A 22,032-nucleotide genomic window follows, 5' to 3' on the forward strand; every position below is an offset into this window, starting at 1 on the left:
TTCCCGGAACGACACCCACAGAGAAGACAGGATCATCCCAAGGAAGAGCCCTGTGCCAGCGAGGACAGCTCTGGGGAGGGGTAGCTGGCTGATCCAATGTCCCAGGAGAACTGATGACAGGCAACTCAGTAGTCTCCTCCTGACCAGGGTAGAAGAGCCAACAGTGGCACCCACAAACTCAGCGACAGCTGGGACCCCGTGGAAGCTACATGTGGAATGGCTGATGTCTTTTCTTCCTGGGTCAGCGACAGGCCACCAATGGCGTTTGCTCTGCCTTACCTGAAAACATGAGGCCTTTCTTTGCTCAAAGGTCTCCAAGCTAAGCTATGTGCCCCAGACACAGCTTCGGAAAGGCCATCAGCGCTATTCATCATGGAGACAACTCCTCCTGGCTGCCCCAGGGTGACATTCATGTTCTGAACCAGAATGAGGTTCTGGGGGGCTTATGGGAGGGGGAGGGGTACACCAGTAGGGGTTAGAACAGGGGGCTCAGGCCTGGAGCCATGAGCACTACAAGAAGGGGAGTGGGCAGGGAGAGCTTCCAGGAGGCGTGAGTTCCGTGGTGCAGGGCCAAGCCTGGCCCTGGCGGAGACATGGGGTGCAGACACTTGCCTCTTGCACCTCTGTCCCCAGCGCACCCTGCACGCAGCCTGTGCCCCAGTCCAAACGTGCCACAGTCTCTCCTGCTTCCCCTTCATGTTCTTCCACTGAGTGCCTTTGCCCCTCATCTGCCTGCTCTGCTGCTTCCAGCTTCTGAAGGCTTTCCTGATACTCCCCCACCGCCCCCCAGCCCTGTAAAGGCTTCCTGCTCCGGGTCCCCACGGCACCAGCCGCAGACCCCACCACCGGCAGCTATCATATCGCTGTAATGATTGTAAATGCCTGTCTCCCCTGCTAATCCCCGAGCTCCCTGGGGTGAGGGCCGCGTTCTATTCATCTTTCCACCCTTCTCAGGGAGCCTGACATAATAGGCGTTCAAAAAGTCAAGTGAATGAATTCAAGAAAAAATTTCCTTGGATTCAGCTGAAAAGGCAATTTGCAGTAATTTGAATTGTGCAATTTCCATTGTGTCGTCTTTGAAAAACAGTTTCACTTTTCCTCCTACTACAGATGACTCATTCCTGGGGCAGATAACGCGTTTCTGAGGCACAGAACTTCACTACATCAAATCTTTTGAAAACCTGTTTATGAGTGTTCTTTAAGACAAGAACATGACGAGCTTTCGTACTCCTTCACCTCGGTGTTGAGTGATGGACACTAGAGGTGTTTTGGAACCTCTTTGACTCCTGCAAAGCATCCAAAGAGGACGGGGGTGGGTGGGTGATAAAAATAACAATACTCACATTAGCTACACGTACCGAGTGCTTAATAAACGGTGGTGAATGTTGGACATTTGGCTGAGTGATTGGTGGTCCCCGAGCTCATTCAATCCACATATAGAAGCCGATGAAGTGGGCACGAGTGTCCCCTCCAGACGAGGAAACTGAGAATCAGACAATGTAAGTACCTCACAGGAAAGTGGTGGAGACAGGATTTGAACTCGGGTCTGCCTCCAGCGTGGCACTGTTTACCAAGGACACCCCTATTCCTTCTAGACTGAGTAGAGAAGGCACACACTGGACTTGGATGCTGACTCGTGGCAACACAACACTCCTGCCCAGGCATTCCTGGTGGACACAGGTGAAGACAAACGTCTGCCCCACGTGTAGCTCACACGGTAACCAGCCAGCTCCATCCAGCCGCCCCTCTCTGGCCACCCATACATAGGGCATAAAGGCCCTTTTCTGCTAGGAGCTAAGATTCTAGCTCGCTGCTTAATGACAATGTGCTGCTCCTTGTCCCAGCGGCACCATGGCAACAAGTAGCATTGGCACAAGAATCAAAAGGGAGAAGCGTTGCCTAGCAACAGAGTAGTAGAGAGAGGTTTAGGATTCTGGAGGCCTGAGTTCTAGTTCTGGGCCTCACTACCTGGGGCACTGTGGGCAAGACCCCAACTCCTCTGAGCTTCGGTTCATTTATAAAACGGAACAATACCAGCAGCGTTAGAAGGTGGTGACTACGAGACCGTGTGAAAAGCAGATCACTCCACGCCTTTAGGATTATTGTCAGGATCCTTCTTTCAGGGAGTAAAACACGCACATGGATTAAACCAGACAGGGAAAGATTTGCAGGACTCGCTAGCTTACGTGACTTGCTTCAGCTGCGTTACAAGGAGTACACATTGGTAGAAACATTTTAAAAGGCCATTAAGTAATACCAGATAAAAGTTTAAGTGTAGTTACCCTCTGACTCAGCAACTGCCCTCCTAGGAAATCCCTACACATGTCCATAAAGATAGACATACAAGCCGAAAAACTGGGAACCACCTCAAATGTCCACTAAGGAGGGCTAGGAGAGATCAACGCAAATGAACACTGTGCAGAAGATAAAAGAATGAGGTAGGTCTGGAGTCACCAGCGTGGAGAGACGTGTAAAATAAAACGTTGAGAGAAACGAAAGGAAGTCATAGACACACACAAATAGCCATCCACAAATATGCACATAAAAAGACATCTCTAAAAGCCTGAAAGGGGAGCGCCTGGGTGGCTCAGTCGGTTAAGGGTCTGCCTTTTGGCTCAGGTCATGATCCCGGGGTTCTGGGATTGAGTCCCGCATCCTGCTCCTTGCTCAGCGAGAGCCTGCTTCTCCCTCTGCCTGCTGCTGCTCCCCCCGCTTGTGCGCACTCTTTCTATCTCTGACGAAAAAAAAAAAAAAAGCCTAAAAGGATCTATAACAAACTGCTAATAGCAGTTATCACCTTCTTGCTGCTCTCAGAACGAGCTGCAGGTATTTGGCCTCCCCAGTTTTGCAACTTGCCAGGTTTTGGTTTGTGGTTTTTTTTTTTTTTTTTTAAGATTTATTTATTTTAGAAAGAGAGCACGAGAGTAGGAGCAAGAGGGGCAGAGGGAGAGAATCGCGAGCAGACGCCATGCTGAGCTCAGTGCGCGACATGGGTCTCGGTCTCCAGACCCCAGCCGAAACCAGGAGTCATGGGCTTAAGCCGCTGCGCCACCCAGCTGCCCCCGCCAATCTGGTCTGCCCGAAATAGTAATCTGTCCCACCTGCGAGCCTCCGCGCTTCGCCCAGAGCGCAGGCACATCACATCTCCTCTCTGAAAGCCCTCCGGGTTCCACGGGTGCCATGCGGCACTCTACGTTTCCCTGCGGTTCGTGTTCTCTCTACCATGACATTGGCATTTTAATTATTCGTTTGCGTGCCTGACACTCCCACTAGACTATGACATCCTTGGGGAGAAAAATCCCGTCTCATTCATCTTTGTTACCGCAGGGCCTGCTCAGAGCCTAACAGCTGACTGAATCAAAACAATTACCCAAAACATCGCCAGAAATAAGAACAACGGGTGGAAGCTCTGAGCCCGTTTTTCCAAAGGCAACCTCCCAAGCTTGCCTTCGTTCCATCCATATCTCAGAAGGTGTGCTGTTGGAGGAAAGAAGAAAGTCACGCACAAGGAGGGAACTGGGTAGAAATTGCTTGCAACAAAAATCCTCCGGAGGCGTGGACGTCGTCAAGCCATTCCCCAATCTGGACAGAAGGTGGCGCAAGTGACCAAGATTTCTTCGACCACCTCCAAAGGAAGCCGTAAGGTAAGGTTTTGGAGAATCTGGGAAGGTGGGAGCTTGATCCTGAGCCTCTCTTTTCCCTCCTCTACTGTGGCACAAGACGTAAAAGCGGGTATCAGTGGCCTCCTCTAGGATTTCAGCTCCTAGATATCTGGCTTTGCCACCTCGTGTTCTAGTTTCTTCAATCCACCCCTCACTATGGCCACTTCTGTTCTTTGAAAACCCATTCTTTGTTGGGGGGAAATGAGCATTTCCATTTCCACCAGTGGCTGTGAATATATTTTAAAAACCCATTAGAAGGGCAATTTTGCAGTGCGTATGAAAAGGAGAACACAGCCTGGAGGAGACAAGCAATAACTCTAGAGTTACTTAAAATATTACTCTGCAATTATGGATGGGATGTTTATCGTTATCTGAAGTTCCTTTTCTGGAGGCAATTATTTTAATGGTAGACAAGCACATAAACAAATTACTCCTGAATATAGTAAATTTTCAATTAATATCTTAATTAGGATAAGGTAGCTATTTTGGTAGATTTGGGAGTTATTATAATTTTAGGTAGTAGATTTATTTATGGGAAATATAGGCATGCAAGAACATAATGGCTAGATGGGCTAATTGAATACCATACTGTTGCTGAGGAGGGTGGTTATTTCGTTATTGTGCAGAGTACGTTTTTTCCTTCAACAAACATTTATTAAGCACTGAGTGTTTATGCAAAAATACTGGTGGAGTGACTACCCCATGCTAGGCACGGTGTCAGGTGCTGGGAATAAAATATGTAACGAATTCTCTGCCCTTGTGGAACTTTCAATCTAGTAAATGAGAAAAAAATAAATACATGTGTGGCAAATGGTTACAACTGCTATGTAAAAGAATAAGGCTACAAAAAATAGTGATTAAAGCTGTTGTTTTTAATTGGGTGTTCTTGTTCTATATTATGTGCTAGAGATTTAATGTTGATCAAAATCAGATATGCCTCCTTCCCCCCACGAAACCTTAATGAGAGTGGGAGAGAGCCACTACTCAAATCATGAGAAGTGTCTCATAACTGTCTATTGCTATTAGTGCCATAAAGAAGTACACACATGATATTATGAAACTTTATTAAAGGGAAATTTGCCTTTGTTGGGAGGTCAGGGGAGATTTCCCCCAGGAACCGATGCCTGCACTAATATGTGAAGTGGAAGTAGAAGTTAACTAAGCCAAGGGTATGGAGGATGTTCCAGGCATACGGAACTGCTGTGCAAGGGCCCTGGGGCAACGGGGAACAAGGGAGAATGAGGAAGGGAAAGAAGGCTAGAAGGAGAGAATGAATGAGATGAGGGGAAAGGGGAAAGGAAACCTGAGGCCACATTCATGATTTTGTCATTGTCCTAAAAAGATGGAAAGTCATCATGAGTTTTAAGCAGAGGCTGATGTAGATGACTATTTCATGAAGATGCCTATAGGAGCTCTGTGAAGATGACTGGAGAGACTCAGATTAAATATAGGAGAGTCCATGCTATAGCAATAGGCCTTGCCAATGGTACTGTGGACTTGAACTAGGGCATTGAATTGGAGATGAAGAGCAGTAGATGGAGTTGAGAAACTTTGACAAGGGAAAAGAAACACTCCTTGGTGATAAATTGCAGATAGGGTATGTAAGGTAAGGAGATACCAAGAATGACTCTTGGGTTTCTGGCTTGTACACCTAGGTGGACAGTGGTGCTGCTCTCCTAGAGAACACCAAAAGGACCAGGCATGTTGGGGAGATGAGATTTGGCTTAGGGACGGTTCAAGTTGCCTTGGAGACTTCCACATGGAAATACCAAGTCAAAAGTTGGTTCTATGGGCCAGGGATTCAGAGAAGAGGCTGAGGGTGGAGATAGAAATGTCCATATTCTCCACAGAGAGCTGAAGCTGTGGGTGAGGATGTGATCACCTGGAAAGAGATTGTAGAGAGAGAAGGGGACAAGGACATCAGGACCTGACAGTGAGAATGAGAAGGGTAGACCTACAGAGGATACGGGGAAACCAGGAAAACAGTTTGTCTTTAAAGCCAAGTGAAGGGTGTTTCCAGAAGGAGCAAATGGTCAACAGTGTCAGTCACTGCTGAGAGGGCAAGTAAGATGAGGCTGGGCAAATGTCCCTTGGATGTGATGACATGGTGGTCACCGGTGACCTAAACTAGAGCTGTTTTGGTGGCATGCAGGGCCAGTACCCTGCTTGGAATGGCTGAGGGGAGAGAGGGAAATAAGAATAATGGAGACATTAAGTAGAGGCAACTCTTTGGAGGAACTTAACTGGGAAGGAAAAGAAAGACACAGGTGGGGCTGCAGTGTTGGATGAGCCATCCACGCAGATACTGAGGTCAACCAGGTCGAAAGCAGAGATGGGAGAGTAAAAGAAGGCAATAAGGCAGGTGCCCACATCTTCAGTGGATGAAAGGGATGATGGTGGCTGGAAGATGGTGGCAACATGGCGGGGAGTCCCGGGAGCAGTGTTGCTCAACAGCATGGCCCTCAAAGGGTAGAGAAACAATACTGTGGGAACAGTGTTTGGGAACAAGGACAGCAACAACACCTTCCAGCCCTGGGACTGGGTGTGGAGGATGGACAACCATGACTGGAGAGGAGTGCAAGGTATGTGGTATCCTCAGGGCAAGTCGGCCTGCATTATGAGGGACTGGGAAGGAACACTGGGAGAGAAAGTGGGAGATCACCTGTGGTTTGGTGGAACAAGCAATTGCAGAGGGCTCGGTTGTAAGAGTCTGGGAGGTCAGGAGCCAGGTCAAAGGCAAGGAGGCCCAGGACATGGTGGAAAGAATGGACCATTAGCAAAAGGATGGCTGGATTACTTACTCTTGAGTTACTGACTGAGTAAAAGAGGGATGACTAGCAAGGAGGATTTTGTATCAACGACCTTTTTGAGGAGAGTGGGCACAAGGTCTACTGATCGCAGTTGGGGTGGTCTCTTACTCCTCGAAACTCAGAGAGCATCAAGCTAGATGGGCTAATAACAGCCACAGCATTGCTGACTACACACTGTGGTCTGGGGAGGGATCTGCAAGATAAGATACTGCTCAAACTCTTACAAGAAAAAACTCCACCTTAAACCTTATCATCTCACAAATCACGGCTCATTTGTTTCTTAGCTTTGCTTCCTGCCAGATTTGTATTGACTTTTCATGTACCTGTAATGTACACATAGTTTGAGATTATCATTTTTTCTCTTGTCACATTACATCAAGTATTTTCTACGTTGTTCCATCTTGATCACAGTTAACCTTCAACCTGGTGGAAATAATGATTGCTCTCACCTAGGGGTATTTTTTGGCATGAATATATAAAGCACCCTGCCCCCAACACATGCATGTGCCCCCCCCCACATACACGCCTAAGTAATAAATTCCATATGCTGACATGCACCCCTCATGCGTTAGCCACAGCCCACTAATGTACTTCGAGATCGGTTGACCCTTTCTCATTTTTTTTTGTTTAACATTTGGAACAATTAACAGCAAAGCCATGTGCAACCCCACCCCTTTCTCGTCTACTCTGGAAAACACGCAAGTGAGTGAAAACGACATTGTTATAAGAATAACCTTGAATCCACTCCAATTTATAACAAAAGCAGCTCATTCGAGAACTTTGGTGCTTATACTATTAATAGTGCAAATCCCTTGCTACACAGGCCGGCCGCAAGCGCAGTGGGCCAGCGAATCCCGCCCTGTGTTGAGGGCTGCGGGCCGACTGGGGAAGACAGACACTGATTCAGGGCGACGGGAGTGTGGGCAGCACCCCACAGCGGGTTACAGAGAGCGCATGTCTCCTTGTAGGAAGTCGTGTTTGAACTACCGCTTGAAGGAGGTTTGCCACTCAGACCAGGAGGGCAGGCCTTTCTCAGGGGAAGGAATAACGCCAACAAGGGCTCAGTGGCCTGGATGCGTGCTGCCCTGTTAGGGACGGGTGCACTCTGCAGTCGCTGGAACGCCTGGAGACGGTTTGAGAGCCGTAGTAGGTTTATTGAGATACAACCGACAAAAATTGGAGATACTTAAGCTGTGCAGTGTGCTGTGTTGATACACATTATGACATGGTCACTACGATCGAGCCAGTTACCATACCCATCTCCTCACATAGTTACCTTTTCTTTCCCTGTGGTGAGAACACTCGAGGTCTAGCCTCTTAAGAAATTTCAAGTATCCAATGTAGAATTGTTAACCATGGTCACCACGGCGTGCATTAGACCTCCAGGAATTCTTCGTCTTGTGACTGAAGGTTCGTCCTCCGACCAACATCACCCCACACTGCCCCCCACCTTCCCCCTTCCCCTGCTCCCAAGAAACCCGTGGCAACCCCACTCTACTCTGTGAGTCCCACTGTTTCAGATTCCACATACAAGTGAGATCATACCGTATTTGTCTTTCTCTGGCTTAGTTTACTTAGCATGATGCCCTCCGGGTTCACCCATGTGGTCACAAATGCCAGAACTCCCTCCTTTCTTCAGGCCGAATGGTACTCCATTGTACGTATATACCGCATGTCCTTCATCCATTCACCCACTGATGGACATTTGGGTTGTTTCCATGTCTTGGCTGCTGTGAATAACGAACATGGGAGTGCAGATGTCTCTTCAAGATCCTGATGCATCTCCTTTGGGTGTACACCCAGACTGAAACTGCAGGATCATATGGCAGGCTTTAAACAGAAGATGATGCTATATGAGTCCACGTTGGTTTAGAAAGCTCCAGTAGAAAGATTGTGGGGGAGAGAGCACAGAGCGGAGAAGCTGGGGACCGGGGTAGGAGAGCTGGGTGGGGAGAGCGGGGCAGTGGGGGGTGAAGGAGCAGGCAGCCAGACAAACGTGGAAGTGACTATTCTCAGCACTCCGAGCATTGGAAGGCAGGCAAGGGCCCGACCGTCAGCTTTCTGTAGGATCTCCGTCTCAGCCAGGCTGGTCCAGCGGGTGACTGCACCCTGTCTGTAGTTGGCAACATGTCATTATATTACCAAAAATCACCCCATGCCTGGGAACAGGGTCGTGCAGTCCATGAGGTCTCCTAAAGTGAAGGGTTTGGCGAGGATTTTTTGGGGGGTGGGGGGGGAATAATAAACAAAAACATGTGAGGAATAGAGATTCCTCCAAACAAGCCTGCTTGGCTGGTTAATTGAATCCCACGGACTCCAGTTCGAATCTGTGCTCTGCCCCTCACCAGCTTTGTGACCTTGAGCAAATGACAAAACTGGCTTGACCCTCAGTTTCTTCTTCTAGAAAGTGGATAATAATTCCTACCTTGGAGGACCATGGGGAAGATTCAACGGGATAAAACATGAGGAGGCTCCTGCCCCCGTGCCTTAGTAAGCCTCCGTCCTCTCCCTCCCCACCCCCCACCCCACGTCCTCATCCAGTGTGGCCCTGCACGGGGTTAACCACACAGCCCAACAGCCACCAACCAGGAAGGGAACAGCAAGGGGCTTGGAGGAAGAAGCCAGTCGGTGTACTTCTAGGCAGAAAGGGAAGTAGAATGAGATGCTACCCATTAAAGCTGACTAATTCCACTGGAATTATGTGCAGGACAAAGGAGATTAATTCAGTAAACTCTCTGGAGTGCTTCAAAGACACCCTGTGTGTGCAGTGAGTCCCCTTCCAGAGCAGGGGCGGGATGGCTGTGGGTGTGACAAGGGGTTTTGCAACAATGCTCTGAATTCCGGGCAACGGGAGCAGCTTCCCCGCGCCAGGCACCAAGGGCAGGGCGGCTTGGACCGAGCAGGCTTCCTGCCGCGCTCCAGCTGCACGCTGCAGCCCCGGGTCTGGGGAGACTCCCCAGGTCTGTGGCCCCTCTGGATCGAGTGACGGCCCAGGGCTGACTCACAGCCCCCGCCGAGAGGCTGGCAGCTAGCTCAGAGCAGACCGGCCGGCGGCCCAAGGGTGAGCTCATTAACCACAGGAATCATGAGCCGTGCCGTGTCACCGAGGCCCACCGTGTCTGTGGGGCAGAGAGACCCCGTCCCTGTGACTGCACCTTGCTCTCCTTAAAGACCACTGGCTCTGGGGGCGGGGGGAGGGGGGGAGGACCACTTGTCCCTGTATCCCTGGGTGGTCCTGACATCCTGTCTTTTTATCTTCCATAAAGACAATTCATAAAATGGCTAATGACGGATGATGTCATTTTTGTGCCGTGGCGAGAAGTTCACATGACTACATTCATAAAGCAGAACTCAGTGCTCCGTCCGATGCTGTGACCCTATTTGGGGTTTGGAAAATATGGTTCCTATCAGTATGCTAAACTGAGGACTTCCTGTCTGGGATAGAAAAATCCACCAGGCATGGCTTGATTAACCTAAGAAAAGTACCTCCAGCAGGCCTGCCTACCCTGCAGAAATTCTGTCTCCTCCTTTTTTTTTTCTTGAGAAAGGCAGACTGCCACGTACAGTGCCTCATTTGGAAGTGTCTGCGGTCTTGGAAGCTTGACTACCCTACGTTCTCCTGCAAATGAACCTCGAGAGTTTGTTTGGAGGGTCTAGCAGGGGAGCCCAGCTACTCGCATACCCTTGACTGAAGAACAGTCCTTCTTTATCGGGAAGGTCGTCCCCTTCAACGGAGCGAGCGGCTTCGGGAGGGGCTCACATGGAGCGGTGAGGCAGGAAGGGGACACCTGCCTGGCCAGCCAGATCAGCCGAAGCAACCGAGGCAATCGATGGGGTGGCAGATGTTGCAGCCAGATCGCCCTCACATCCCCTTCCTGAGGCCCACAGCAATAGAGAAACCCAGAACACACACACATACACACACACACACACACACACACAATGTCTATAAAACCAAATACCATCCTTCCACAAAAAAGAAATCTATTGGAGTTCTCATTCATCTTGTTGGTCAACTTGGGTCATGGAATAATAGAGGAGATTTTTGGTGTCCCTTACAAACAACCGAACACCAGCAAATATTTCCTCTTGGGTGTGGGTGATTTTAAGGAACCCACACTCATCAGAGTTCGCTGTTCCAAGGAAGTATGTCGGGATTTCAGGGCGTGAGTCCATCACTGGCTTATGTACCTGGGCTCCGGGAAGCTCTTTCTACTCAAGGATTCCCCATCAGCTTGTGCTGTTCTGGAGTTTCACATTTGTGAAGGTTCCTTTGATTTAGAGGTTTTACTCTCCGAGTCCTCTTTCAAAATATTTACATAATGTAATCTTTGCATTACCAGCGCCAGCCAAGCTCACGAGATAGCTGATTGCTACATCTTGTTGGATTTATTTTCCTCTATTTCCTTCATGACTTTCTTTCCTGTTTCCCCCCTTCATTTCTTCTTCCATTCCTCCCTCCCTTCTTCCCTCCTTCCTCTACTTCAGCCATTTATTTATGCCATAAATAGCTAATAAGCACACACCATGTGCTGGAAGGGAGTATGGAACCATATATAAGAGTCTGGAAACATGGGTCCAAGGCCCTTTGCTTTCTTCCTCCATGACTTAGACATGGCTTAAAATCCAATTCCCCGGGACACCCGACTGGCTCAGTCAGAAAAGCATGTGACTCTAGTTCTCAGGGTTGTGAGTTCGAGCTTCACGTTGGATGTAGAGATTACTTAAAAATAAACATAAAAAAATCTTTAAAAAAAAGCAATGGGTGGGGGGATGGGGTAACTGGGTGATGGGCGTTAAGGAGGGCACTTGTAATGAGCGCTGGGTGTTATATACAACTGATAAATCACTAAACGCTACCTCTGAAACTAATAATACACTATATGTTAATTAAATTGAATTTAAGTAAAAAATTTAAAAAATAAAAATAAAAACAAAACCCAGTTTTGTCATCAGCCAAAAGGGAACAGTAATGAGACCTACCTCATTGTTGAAGGATTATATGACCTACTACTTTGCTCCATGTCTGGCTCTTCCCAAATGTTCCTTACATGTTATCATTGTTAGAAAATAATACAGAGTGTAGGCTGTGTAGTTCAACCACTCGGACTCAAATCCTGGCCCCTAGCTACCAGCAACGTGAGTCTGGGCAAGTAACTTCCCTGTGCCTTAGTCTCCTCATCTCTAAAATGGGGCTACTAGTAGACACCTACTTTATCAGGCTTTGAAAAGACTTCTTGAGATAACATTTGTAAGATACGTAAGACAGTGTACTTGGCAATATATTAATTAATATTATTGTTGCTGCTATTGGAGGTTCCAGATATAAGAAAATGAGAAATAAGAATGACACTTTAGCAGGAAAGCCAGGCATAGAAATGAATAACGACAACATGGTGGGATTGGTAAAAAGGCAGAAGTTCATACACAGCACAGGGCTAAGCTTTAACTTTTGGAGAGAAGGATGAAGAAACTTCACCAAGGAACTGCCCAAACAAGAAGTGAATGGGACACATGCAAAACCTCTTTAGAAGCCCCTTCCTTTATTTTCCTCATCTTCTCAAATTTATTCATCAGTTTCATCTCAAGTCCGAGTACCTTGGGACCGTTTTCCAAGTTGCCTATAACCTGGTCCAACTCTATTTTGCAACTCTATTTTGGCAGCCCACCCTACAGTTGAACATCCCCCTTATTGTCCTTCAATCGAAACTTCTGACTTTGACCCTGCAGTTCCCATTTCTAAAACACCCTCCCTCTCCCATCCACCCAGGGATAAACCCTACTTGACCTTCAAAACCCAGCAAAACTCCACCTGCTCTTTGAAAACCTCTGCCTCCTTTGCACTTTTCAGACCCCCAACTTGGGCCTTGCCCCCTCCCTTCACTGTCCTCTCAGCCAGGCTTCTCACCTGCCTTCCCCAGGTAACTGTCCATTCACAGGATCCCCATTTCTGACACTTTGCACCCCACTCCTGCTCCCCAATTCCATCCAACACCCAAGTCCTGCCCATTCTTCCTCCACAGTGACATGACACCAGCTGCTTCTGTTCCTCCCTAACGGCCAGCCTTTCCGCCTCACACCCTTCCAGGTGCTTCCACTGGCCTCTGAGCTGAGCTCCTGACTCCTGGTTCCTATTCCCAATCTCTCCTGCACGCTGTTGCCTCCCCAGACTAACTGGGGCACAGGAAAGGGAAGAAAGACCTAATTTTCCCTGTCTACTCTTTAGGATCTTTCAAAGTTTGCGTCATGAGCACAGATTATCTATTCATAAAAGAAGGCAAGAAATTTTAAAATAAATGAATAAATTGAATATATTCAATGAATAAATTGAAATAAATGAATATATTCTTCATCCATTTTGTCCCAATGGAGTTAGCAACTCCTGGGAATCTCCCCAGCCTAGGGTCCAGAATCTCCTGGCTCTGCCTTGTAATGTTTTCTTTCCTGGAAGGCATGGACAGGGGGGCACCATAGCCATGTCAAGCAGGTCTATGGGCTCTCCCCAGAGTAGGGCTGCGGATAGGCTTTGACAGAAGAGAACCAGTAATGCCAGCAAATGCTCTGTTGGAAGTCCCTCTGTGTTTAGAAATCCTGTTTGCTTGACTTTTCAGTTTTTGGGAAACAGGAAGAAACTTTTTCATCCCCATCCAGATAAGGCAAGAGAAAGCCATGTCACAATGAGTTGGTGATTCCCACTCTCTACCAGGGAAGCCCTGCCAGGGCTGGGGTCCAAGCTGAGGGCAGGAAGCCGTGGGTACAGCTGGGTAGTAGCTGGCATGGATCTTCATAGGAAATAAAGAGTGAGTGAGACCCTTTGATCCATCCGCTCCTTGATACTCACATTCCTGTTTCTTTGTAATCCAAAGGCTCTTGAGAGGCAGCCACGGTTTTGCAGATCCTAAACACACTGGCTAAAGCAGGGACATCATTGGTAGCTCTTCATAAAACCCGCACGACGTTAAGCTCACAGCGACTGAGCTGCCGCGGGTCTCCGTCCCCAGGGCGGAGTGCTGCGATGTTTAATGGCAGCCGATGGGCAGTACCCTGGTGCTGGCATGGGAGGTAAAGGGCCCCCTTCCGCCCCACACTGAGGCCCAGCTCTTGCCAGACCCCACATCCCACCTCCAGCCACAGCAGAGCCCCAGGCTCACCTCTAACACTGGACCCATGTTCAAACTCCCGAGGCAGCACACTCCTGCCAAACTACAGGCAAGAGAGGATAGAGAGTGCAGGATCGAGTCATTGAAGAGGACAAAAAGGTCAGAGGCGGGACTGAGCTGCAACCGTGGAGAAAACGTTCCTCTAGCACGTGCGCTCCCCTCTGCCCCGGTCGTTTGCAGCTGGTGGTTTATCTCCAGTCTTCTCCCTGACTTGCCGGCTCACATTTGTCGGATTCCAGGTCAGAGACTTCAGCCAGTTACAAGCAATTATCACTGCATTGAGGGAAGCTTTGATCCAATTAATGGGTCATTCGAAAGGGCCCTTTGGCTTCTAAACCAGGTTTTCTTTTCCCACTGCTGAATGCTTAAAATAATTTTTTAAAACAAGTCCAAGTAGCAGCTCCTGTGGAAATGTGAGAGTTGAAGAGAGCGGAGGGAGGGACTGCCTCCATCCTGAGACCTCAGGGCTCATCACATATCCGGGAACCCAGAGGTCAAAAGGCAGGAGCCAGGCTCCTCCAACAGGTGTGCCCACATCTTCTTCCCTAAGGCAAAACATTTCATTAGTGTTTGTTTTCTTTCTCAATCAAGGGCTTTGCGTTTTAAAGTGAAGTGCCTTCTACTGAAAGGAATTTTATAATCCAATTCAAGGGGATTTCAGTTCCTGAAAGAGGATTAGGAGCCATTGGGTAAATGACAAGTGCCAGCATATTTCCTATCAAGAGCCTCTTAAGATTTTTTCCCTGTCTGGGAGCTCTGCTCTCTTTGCTCTAAGAAGCTCAGAAGAGACACATTAAAGACTTGGGTAGTTTTCTCTCCAGAGTACGTCCTCCTCCTTCTTCTGCTCTTTGCCTCACATCATCTCCAAAGTCCATGCTGCCTTTTTCTATTTAGAGGCCAAGCAAAAATGTCTGGAAAATGAAGACCAAAATTATACCCAATCTCTGAGCCCCTGGGCACAGGTAGCAAAATGAACGAGATCTGGATTTCGTCTGTTCTGATGGCCATGTCTCTGCTGGGCCACACGCCTCATCCGGGAAAAGGGCACGATGAGAACATTCTTTGTCCCCAAACGGCAGCAGTGTTTTTTAGGCTGTCTCCTCCAGCAGGAACTATGGAACAAGGTGCAAAGGGACCTCACCAGCAGGACCCAGGCAGCCGGAGCCGGCTCCCCCGGAGCCTCCCGCCCCAGCCTGGCTCTGCCCCAGGGCTGGGGCTCCTATGGCATTCTTCTGTGAGATGTGTCAGCTGGAAGGAAGGGGGAGCAGACAGCCCTTTCCAACCTCCCTCTGACTCACAGGACAAAAGAGGCTAATTGTTCCTCTCGTGGATGAGCACGCAGGCATTACAGAAAGCGCCCTTTTGAACCGGAGAATTGGAAGTCAGACTCAGCAACACCCAGGTCTTGCTTCTTGCTCCTCCACTTCGTAGCGTTCACTCCCCCAAGCTTCCCATCTTCCACCTGTAACGGGGGAAGAGGAATTGTACCGATTTAACTGGCCATTATCAGGATTAAAGGAAATATGGTACAGGATAGAGCCAGACTGAACACATGTCTGCTAAAAGGGGAATCATCAGTTATGTTCCAATGGGCAGATTCAGGAATAACAAACCCAGTTTGCACCATTCAGAGACGCTTTTATTTCACTTTATTGTTATGGTTTCTTTTTTTTTTTTAATCTCATGCACACGCAGGTTGTGTTGTGCAGAGTTCTTTTTTTTTTTTTTAAGATTTTTTTATTTATTTATTAGACAGAGATAGAGACAGCCAGTGAGAGAGGGAACACAAGCAGGGGGAGTGGGAGAGGAAGAAGCAGGCTCATAGCGGAGGAGCCTGACGTGGGGCTCGATCCCATAACGCTGGGATCACGCCCTGAGCCAAAGGCAGACGCTTAACCGCTGTGCCACCCAGGCGCCCCTATTGTTATGGTTTCTAACTCCTTTGTTATAGGATCCCATCAGGCCTTTCGGTGTCAGCCCCTCCCCCCCGCCCCCCCCCCCCACGCCAGACGGGCTCTGAGCTGAGGATGCTCAGGGTAAAGTGCTCCTCCCTCCTGGTGCCTGGCCTGGAGCTCAGCTGCAAGCAGGATCTCTCTCTCCTTGTGCAGAAACCCTGAAGCAAGTCCCTCCCTCTGCCCGCAGCTGAGGTGGGAAATGTCCCCACGTTAACAGCGGAATGATTACATTTTTACTCACATGTTTTTTTCCCTTGGTGTATCTCCACCAACGCTTTTTGAAAAGAACATTTTAAAAAAATGCGTTTCTGCTGTAATTCCCTTGCCTCGTCTTTCCTTCTCCCCTTTCCCCAGCTTTTTTGCTTGTTGGTTGGTTTGGTTTGGTTATTATTCTAGTACAATAATAGTCCCAGTTACTAGAAGGGGTGTGAATGGGACACGCTTCCTTATTACCAGGGCAAATCGTTAAAGAAGAAACTGTTTATCATGTGTTTTTTCTGGCACATTTACTGAGCTGTGACAGTCTTCAGGTTACTCTGCTCAGGAAAGGAAGGTGAATATGGCGAGGCCAGCTCCAAGGAGCCCAAAGGTTAGGGCAGGAACTCTGACCCCCGGATTCAGGGATCGGGGGGTGGATTCATAGTGTCCATGACCTTCTGAAATTATAGACAAAATTGTTTATGCATATGCACATGGTACATTTTTCAGGGGGGAAAGCCATAGCCCTTACCAGATTGTCAAAGGTATGCCAAATTTAAGAGAAGTGGGGGCAGGGAGGGGCAGCTAAGGACCACTGATCTAGAAGGAGGCAGCAAGGGACAAGTGAGGGGATCATTAAGATGCAGTTTTGTAATTTCTTGCCGTCTCCTTCGACTGACTGATTCTCTCTCTCCCCACATCCAATCTGTCAGGAAATCCTAGTGGCTCTACCTTGAAAACATGTCACAAATTCATCCTTTCCTCACCACCGCACGGCGACCACCCTGGTCCCTGCCGTCAAGTCCGTGGCGGTATTGCCTCCACCCTCGTCCCTATAGTCTATTCTCAACACAGAAGCCAGCCTGATGCTTTTAAAGAACAAAGCAGATTATGTCACTCTTCTGCACAAAACGCATCAAACGCGATTCTGCCCATGCAGAATAATTCCAAAACCCTTATTCTGTTCCTAAAGAACCAATATGCTATGCCCCTCTCTCTGCTCCTTCTCTGACCTTAACTCTGCCGCGTTCCTTTTCATTCAGTCCTCGTCAGCCTCCTTCACTTCCTGCTACTCCTCATAGATCCCTCATAAATGCCACAGGGCATTTGCATACCATGTCCTCTGCCTACAACACTCCTCCCCCGGATGTCAGCCTCGCTTACTCCTCCACTTCATTCAAATCTCTGCTCAAAGGTCACTTGAGCAGAAATGTCTTTCATGACCAACCTAGCTCAAACAGCACCCTGCTTTGTCTCAACCTTTATTTTCTCTTTCCTCTGACATTAAACTGTATGTTTATTTATATATTGGGTACGCGCGCACACACACACACACACACAGAGGAGAATTTGAGCTCTTTGACAGCAGGGAATTTGTCCGGTTCCTCACTCTATCCCAGCCCCTGGCACCGTGGCTGGTGTATAGAAGCCGCTCAATAAACATTTGCTGAATGAATAAATGAATGAATTATGCATAAGTGCAGAGACAGTGAAGTAGGTCAGAATGGCTTTATCTACAGAATGCTACAGGAACACATGGAAGAAGAATCCACTAAATCTGATTTCACCAGGTGGCTCTAGTGGGGGTGGGGCTCTAGATGGAGACCATCGGCCTGGTGGATGGCAGTGCAGGGGAGACCTAAACAGCTCCCCCACACAGGCGGAACTCCACTGCCCTGCATCTCCTTCCTTATCTCTGTTGTCCTCCAGTCTGAGGACTGAGAGCACACACTTGTCAGACTCCAACAGTCCTCCAAGCCTCCAGACTCCAGCCCACAGGCCACTGCTCGGGCTCCTTCTCTCCTCTCTAGCTTCATCATGCGTTCCTTACCACCTCATGGTTTAGGCTCTAGTCCCTCTCTATTATGTTATTCTTTCCCCCTGGAACATTCTGGAACATTCTTCCACTTTACTCCACTCCTCTAGCCTGGTCCAGCTAATGTTTATTCATCTTTCAACTGCCAGATTAGATGCTGCTTCCTCTGGGAAGCCTTCCCTGATGCCCTCCTAGGGCCCTCTTGACTTCCCCATCTTAGCATCACACCAGCCCGTGGTGTTGCACTTGCCTGGTGATCTCTGTCTCCTCCAAAAGCCTCCAATAGCCTGTAAGCCCACAAAGGCAGGGGCCACACATCTCATGCTTCTGGTTACAGAGTAGTCTTCTCTCCATACCTGTGGTTTCCTCCTCATGTTCCCACGCAAGTGCTAAGCCCAACCTTGAAGCCTAGTGTCACCTCCCACATGCAGTTGTAGGCATGTCCCCATCTGCCTGCCTCCCCTCCAGGCACCTTTTGTCCCTCATGTCTCAGAGTTAAGGTGGAAGAAGATGAGGATGGGGAGTGGGAGAGGCTCCCAAACAGCCTCTGAGTCACCAAACTTAAGAGGACTGACACTCGGAGCTCCCGCTCCACCTCCCAAGGGGAATGAGAGTGGGCTGGCAGCTGTTAGGTCTCTCCGATTTTATTTCCATGAATTGGGTTAATCTTTCACTCACTGGCAAAGCAGAATCCATAGGATCTAAAGTATGAAGCAGAGTTTGGGTTCTGAATCATTCCTTGGGAGAGATTTGTTTCTTACGATGGCTTTTCCAGATCTGAGACAACATCATCTTCCCTTTTATTCTTCCCAGGTAAGTCTCTAAGGGGTCCTACTGGGCAAATAGATAACCAATAACATAGTTTCTGGACCCTGCAGAGAAAATCTCTCCCTAATTTTTGCAGGGAGGCATTTCACTATGAAGGGCTTGTTGGGGAAAAAAGGTACGGGGGACATAGGGATATGAGTACCTAGTGCATTTGGGCACTTGTTACATTTTAGCAGAAAACAGCAGCAAGGAAGATGCTGTTTTGGGCTGGGGAGGACATTTGGGGAAGAATTGGGGGAAGTAGGAGGGTACACAGAGACAATGACACAGAGAGCAAAGAAAAAGGAACTGGGTGGAGACTTATGAGTCACTGAAATTAACAGGGGCCCTTGGATTCTGGCTGATCTTCACCTTTTGTATGCATATCTTGGGTTAGACATTCATTCAACAAACATTACCTGACCGCCTACATGGTGCTGTGGACTGTGCCGGGTGCTGACCAGAGGTGGCAGTGGCATCTGTGGCTGGAGATGCTTTCGGTACAGGCTGAGCACAGGACTTAAACCGCTGGGGGCTCTGCTTAAAGAACACAGAGGTTGCAATCTGAGAGATACAGTTCAAATCCTGGCTCCGCTACTTTGTGTCTACGTGGTCCCGAGCCAATTGGCAATCCCAGGTTCCTAAATTGTGAAATGGAAATGGTAATACTTATTTCAGCATGTTGCTGTGAAGCATAAACAAGGGGACAGCACATGGGAGGATTTCCACAAATGCTTGCTTCTATTATTCATTCCTTTTTCATTTAATAAATATTTATCGAGGACTTTATAACCCTTTACTGTTATTCTGGTCCGTACTCTTGCTTGTTCTCAAAATTCCATCATCATTTGTCTCCATTATCTCAACATCTCCTTGAAGACAGGAAAGGACAAGGACACATTGGCAATTTGGAGTAACAGCATATACTGACTCGTCTCAACGGGCATTCTACCTGCCAAATAGTTTGATTTTTTTCCCCCAAAAGGAGAAAATCTATCTTTCACTAAATCATTGGGCAGGATGCCTTCTTCCTCAACCGACAGCTGATGTCGCTGGCAGTGGTTCCGTGTAAGCGGCTGCCAGGTGACCACCGAGGGCGGCCGAGCAGTGGTTAGCACAGGCTGACGTGGTGGCCAGGCAGGCTTGGCAGGCGTCACCTGCTTGGAACCCTCTGCTGCTGGCAGAGGCCACCAGGCTGGGCAAGATGAAACGTCCAGACAAGACTCAGGTTTGTCCCATTGTCATCCAAGGCCCAAAGAGCCACAACACTGATCTGGCTTCATTGAAAAAGGGTGCTCAGGGACAACCCTATGCACACTTTGCATACACACACACACACACACACACACACATACTCTCTCACACACACAATCAGAGCCAACATGGTTTTTTCTAAGCACAGAAACTCGGCAATGAACCTAGAGTGGACCCTGGCTTTAAAAAAAAATCATGCTAGGGGTGCCCGGGGAGGTCATGATTCTGGAGTCCTGGGATAGATGAAGACCCCCCCCCCACCCCCGGGGAGGTCAGGCTCTCTGCTCAGCAGGGAGCCTGTTCCTCCCTCTCCCTCTGCCTGTCCTTCTTAGGTACTCTCTCTCTCTTTCTCTCTGTCAAATAAATAAAATAAGAAGTCTTTTTTAAAAATGCTATAAAAAGCATTCCTGATGCAATTGACCATTGGAACATTTGAATATAGGTAAGATGTTAGATGATATTAAACATTTAAGGTTACGTGCTTACGTGCACAAAGGGTATTGTGGGAGGTTGGCCTCATTGGGAAGTGTAGACTGAATACTTAGAGATAAAGTGTCATGAAGTCTAGAAATTAACTTCAAAAAGTATAGAAAATAGGTATATGATAGATAGATAGATTATAGATATAGATAGGCAGATAGGTAAACCAACAGATAATGCAAATATGGCACACTGTTTATAATTATTGACTCCAAGTCCAGGTTTATTGGTCTATTCTTTCAGCTTTTCTTTACATTTGAAAATTTTCATAATGAGAAAGAGGGGTAAAAAGAATCATAAGGATTAGCTGCAAAAATACTGAAAAGCCAGAGTTTCTCATCATCTTGACTTGTGCATGGGTTATTAGCATGAATACGGGTAAGAAAAGCATAAAGAAATATTTTGGGGGACACTTTGCTGACAATAGGGGAAGTGGAAGAGCCACGTAAAACAACATGGTGAACATCTTTAAAGAACTTTATCCTATTCAGCTTCTCCTCTTAGATGTTCTCACACAGGCTTTACAAATGGCCCAGTGAATGGAGTAGGTATTATTCTCCAATTTTTATAGTTAAGAAACCTATAACTCAGGGAATTGAAGTCAGTTATCCAAAGTCATGTGACATGTGACAGAGCCAGGACAAAGCCCAGAACTCCTACTTTTAAATCTTGTGCTCTTTTCTCGACATCGTGAATCTTACCCTAGGCTCTCCCAAAATGGACCTTGAGACAGGGATGCGAGTACAGTGGGTGTATTTGAGAGGTTCTGGGGCCAGCAGCGGGGCAGTGGGGAAGGGACACAGCAAGGACAAGGGCAGCCCATAGAGAGTGCATATTGAGCCAGTGACCACCGCAGGAAAAAAAATCCAGGAAACAATAGAAAACACATGCCTCATAAGTATCCCACAAAGGAGGGAGGGAGCTGGGATATTTATGCCCCAGTTACCAAGAAGCCTTGCTTGATAGCTGCTCCCAGGAGTGTTCGTTCCCCAGCACTTCTAGCCTGCTGCAATTCTGGGCGGGGGAGGGGGGCCCTCAGACACACAGACACAGAGTGGTTGGCCCATGCCCCCTGCCTCCGACAGATTGGACAGATATAAATCACAGACAGACACTGTCTGCTAGCAGCTCCATGCTTTAAGGGAGCCTAGCCTCGGCTGATGCCTTCCTCTCTGTACCTGCCAAGCACAAGACCTAGAGATCATCTTAGACTCCAACACAGTCCTTCCCAGCCCGTTTAGGGTGAGGTAAGATTTAACAGCACCATTCATTGAGATGGAGCCACATTTGGGAATCGCACCGGAAGAGCAAGGCAGCAGCTCCCGCCCAGGGGGCGTGGACTTGCAGACGCATGACGTGTCCGCGGCGTTGCTGGCTTGTAAGTTACTTCAAGCTCTGGAAGACTAAGAATAAACCACTCAGAGGGAGAAGTTCAGCAGCTGTTTACTGGAGTGTAAAAGCAAATGAATGGGGCTCATCATACATTCAGACACCACATCAAGCCCCTCATTATGCTTGCTTAGTGTTTGAAGACAACCCAGAGACGGGTAACGGGCTGGAATGGATATGGGACCCGGTGGCATGAACCGGCATCCCTTTCACATTCATTATGCACGCTGCAGGCGGTGCTCTGAGCAAGCAGACACATCCAGCTGCAAAACGCTTACAAATGGGAAAATACTGGGCAACAAGGACTTATTTAAAATCTGTTTTTAAGATTTTAACAGCCATGATAGCTGCAGTTACAGAACTCAAATATTTCACCCACGGCTCTGCAACCAGGCTGCTGTCATTCTTCCACGTGTCCTTCCAGAGCGATAGAAGTCTCTCGGGGAACAAATGCAGAAGGACAGACAGTACATGTTACATGAAGGCCAGAGAGAGGCAGGT

At 48.2% G+C, this 22,032-nt stretch overlaps 1 long non-coding RNA gene across 1 annotated transcript; it reads right to left on the reverse strand.

Moving 5' to 3' along the window:
* Positions 1-11,998: 11,998 nt before the first annotated feature.
* Positions 11,999-18,945, reverse strand: LOC130544677 (uncharacterized). Its single transcript, XR_008961145.1, has 2 exons — positions 18,828-18,945; positions 11,999-15,094 (listed from the first exon to the last, which is right to left on the reverse strand). It is a non-coding gene; the product is annotated as an uncharacterized LOC130544677 (long non-coding RNA).
* Positions 18,946-22,032: the final 3,087 nt, after the last annotated feature.

This window comes from Ursus arctos, unplaced genomic scaffold (assembly GCF_023065955.2).
Source record: "Ursus arctos isolate Adak ecotype North America unplaced genomic scaffold, UrsArc2.0 scaffold_23, whole genome shotgun sequence".
NCBI classification, from domain to species: Eukaryota; Metazoa; Chordata; class Mammalia; order Carnivora; family Ursidae; genus Ursus; species Ursus arctos.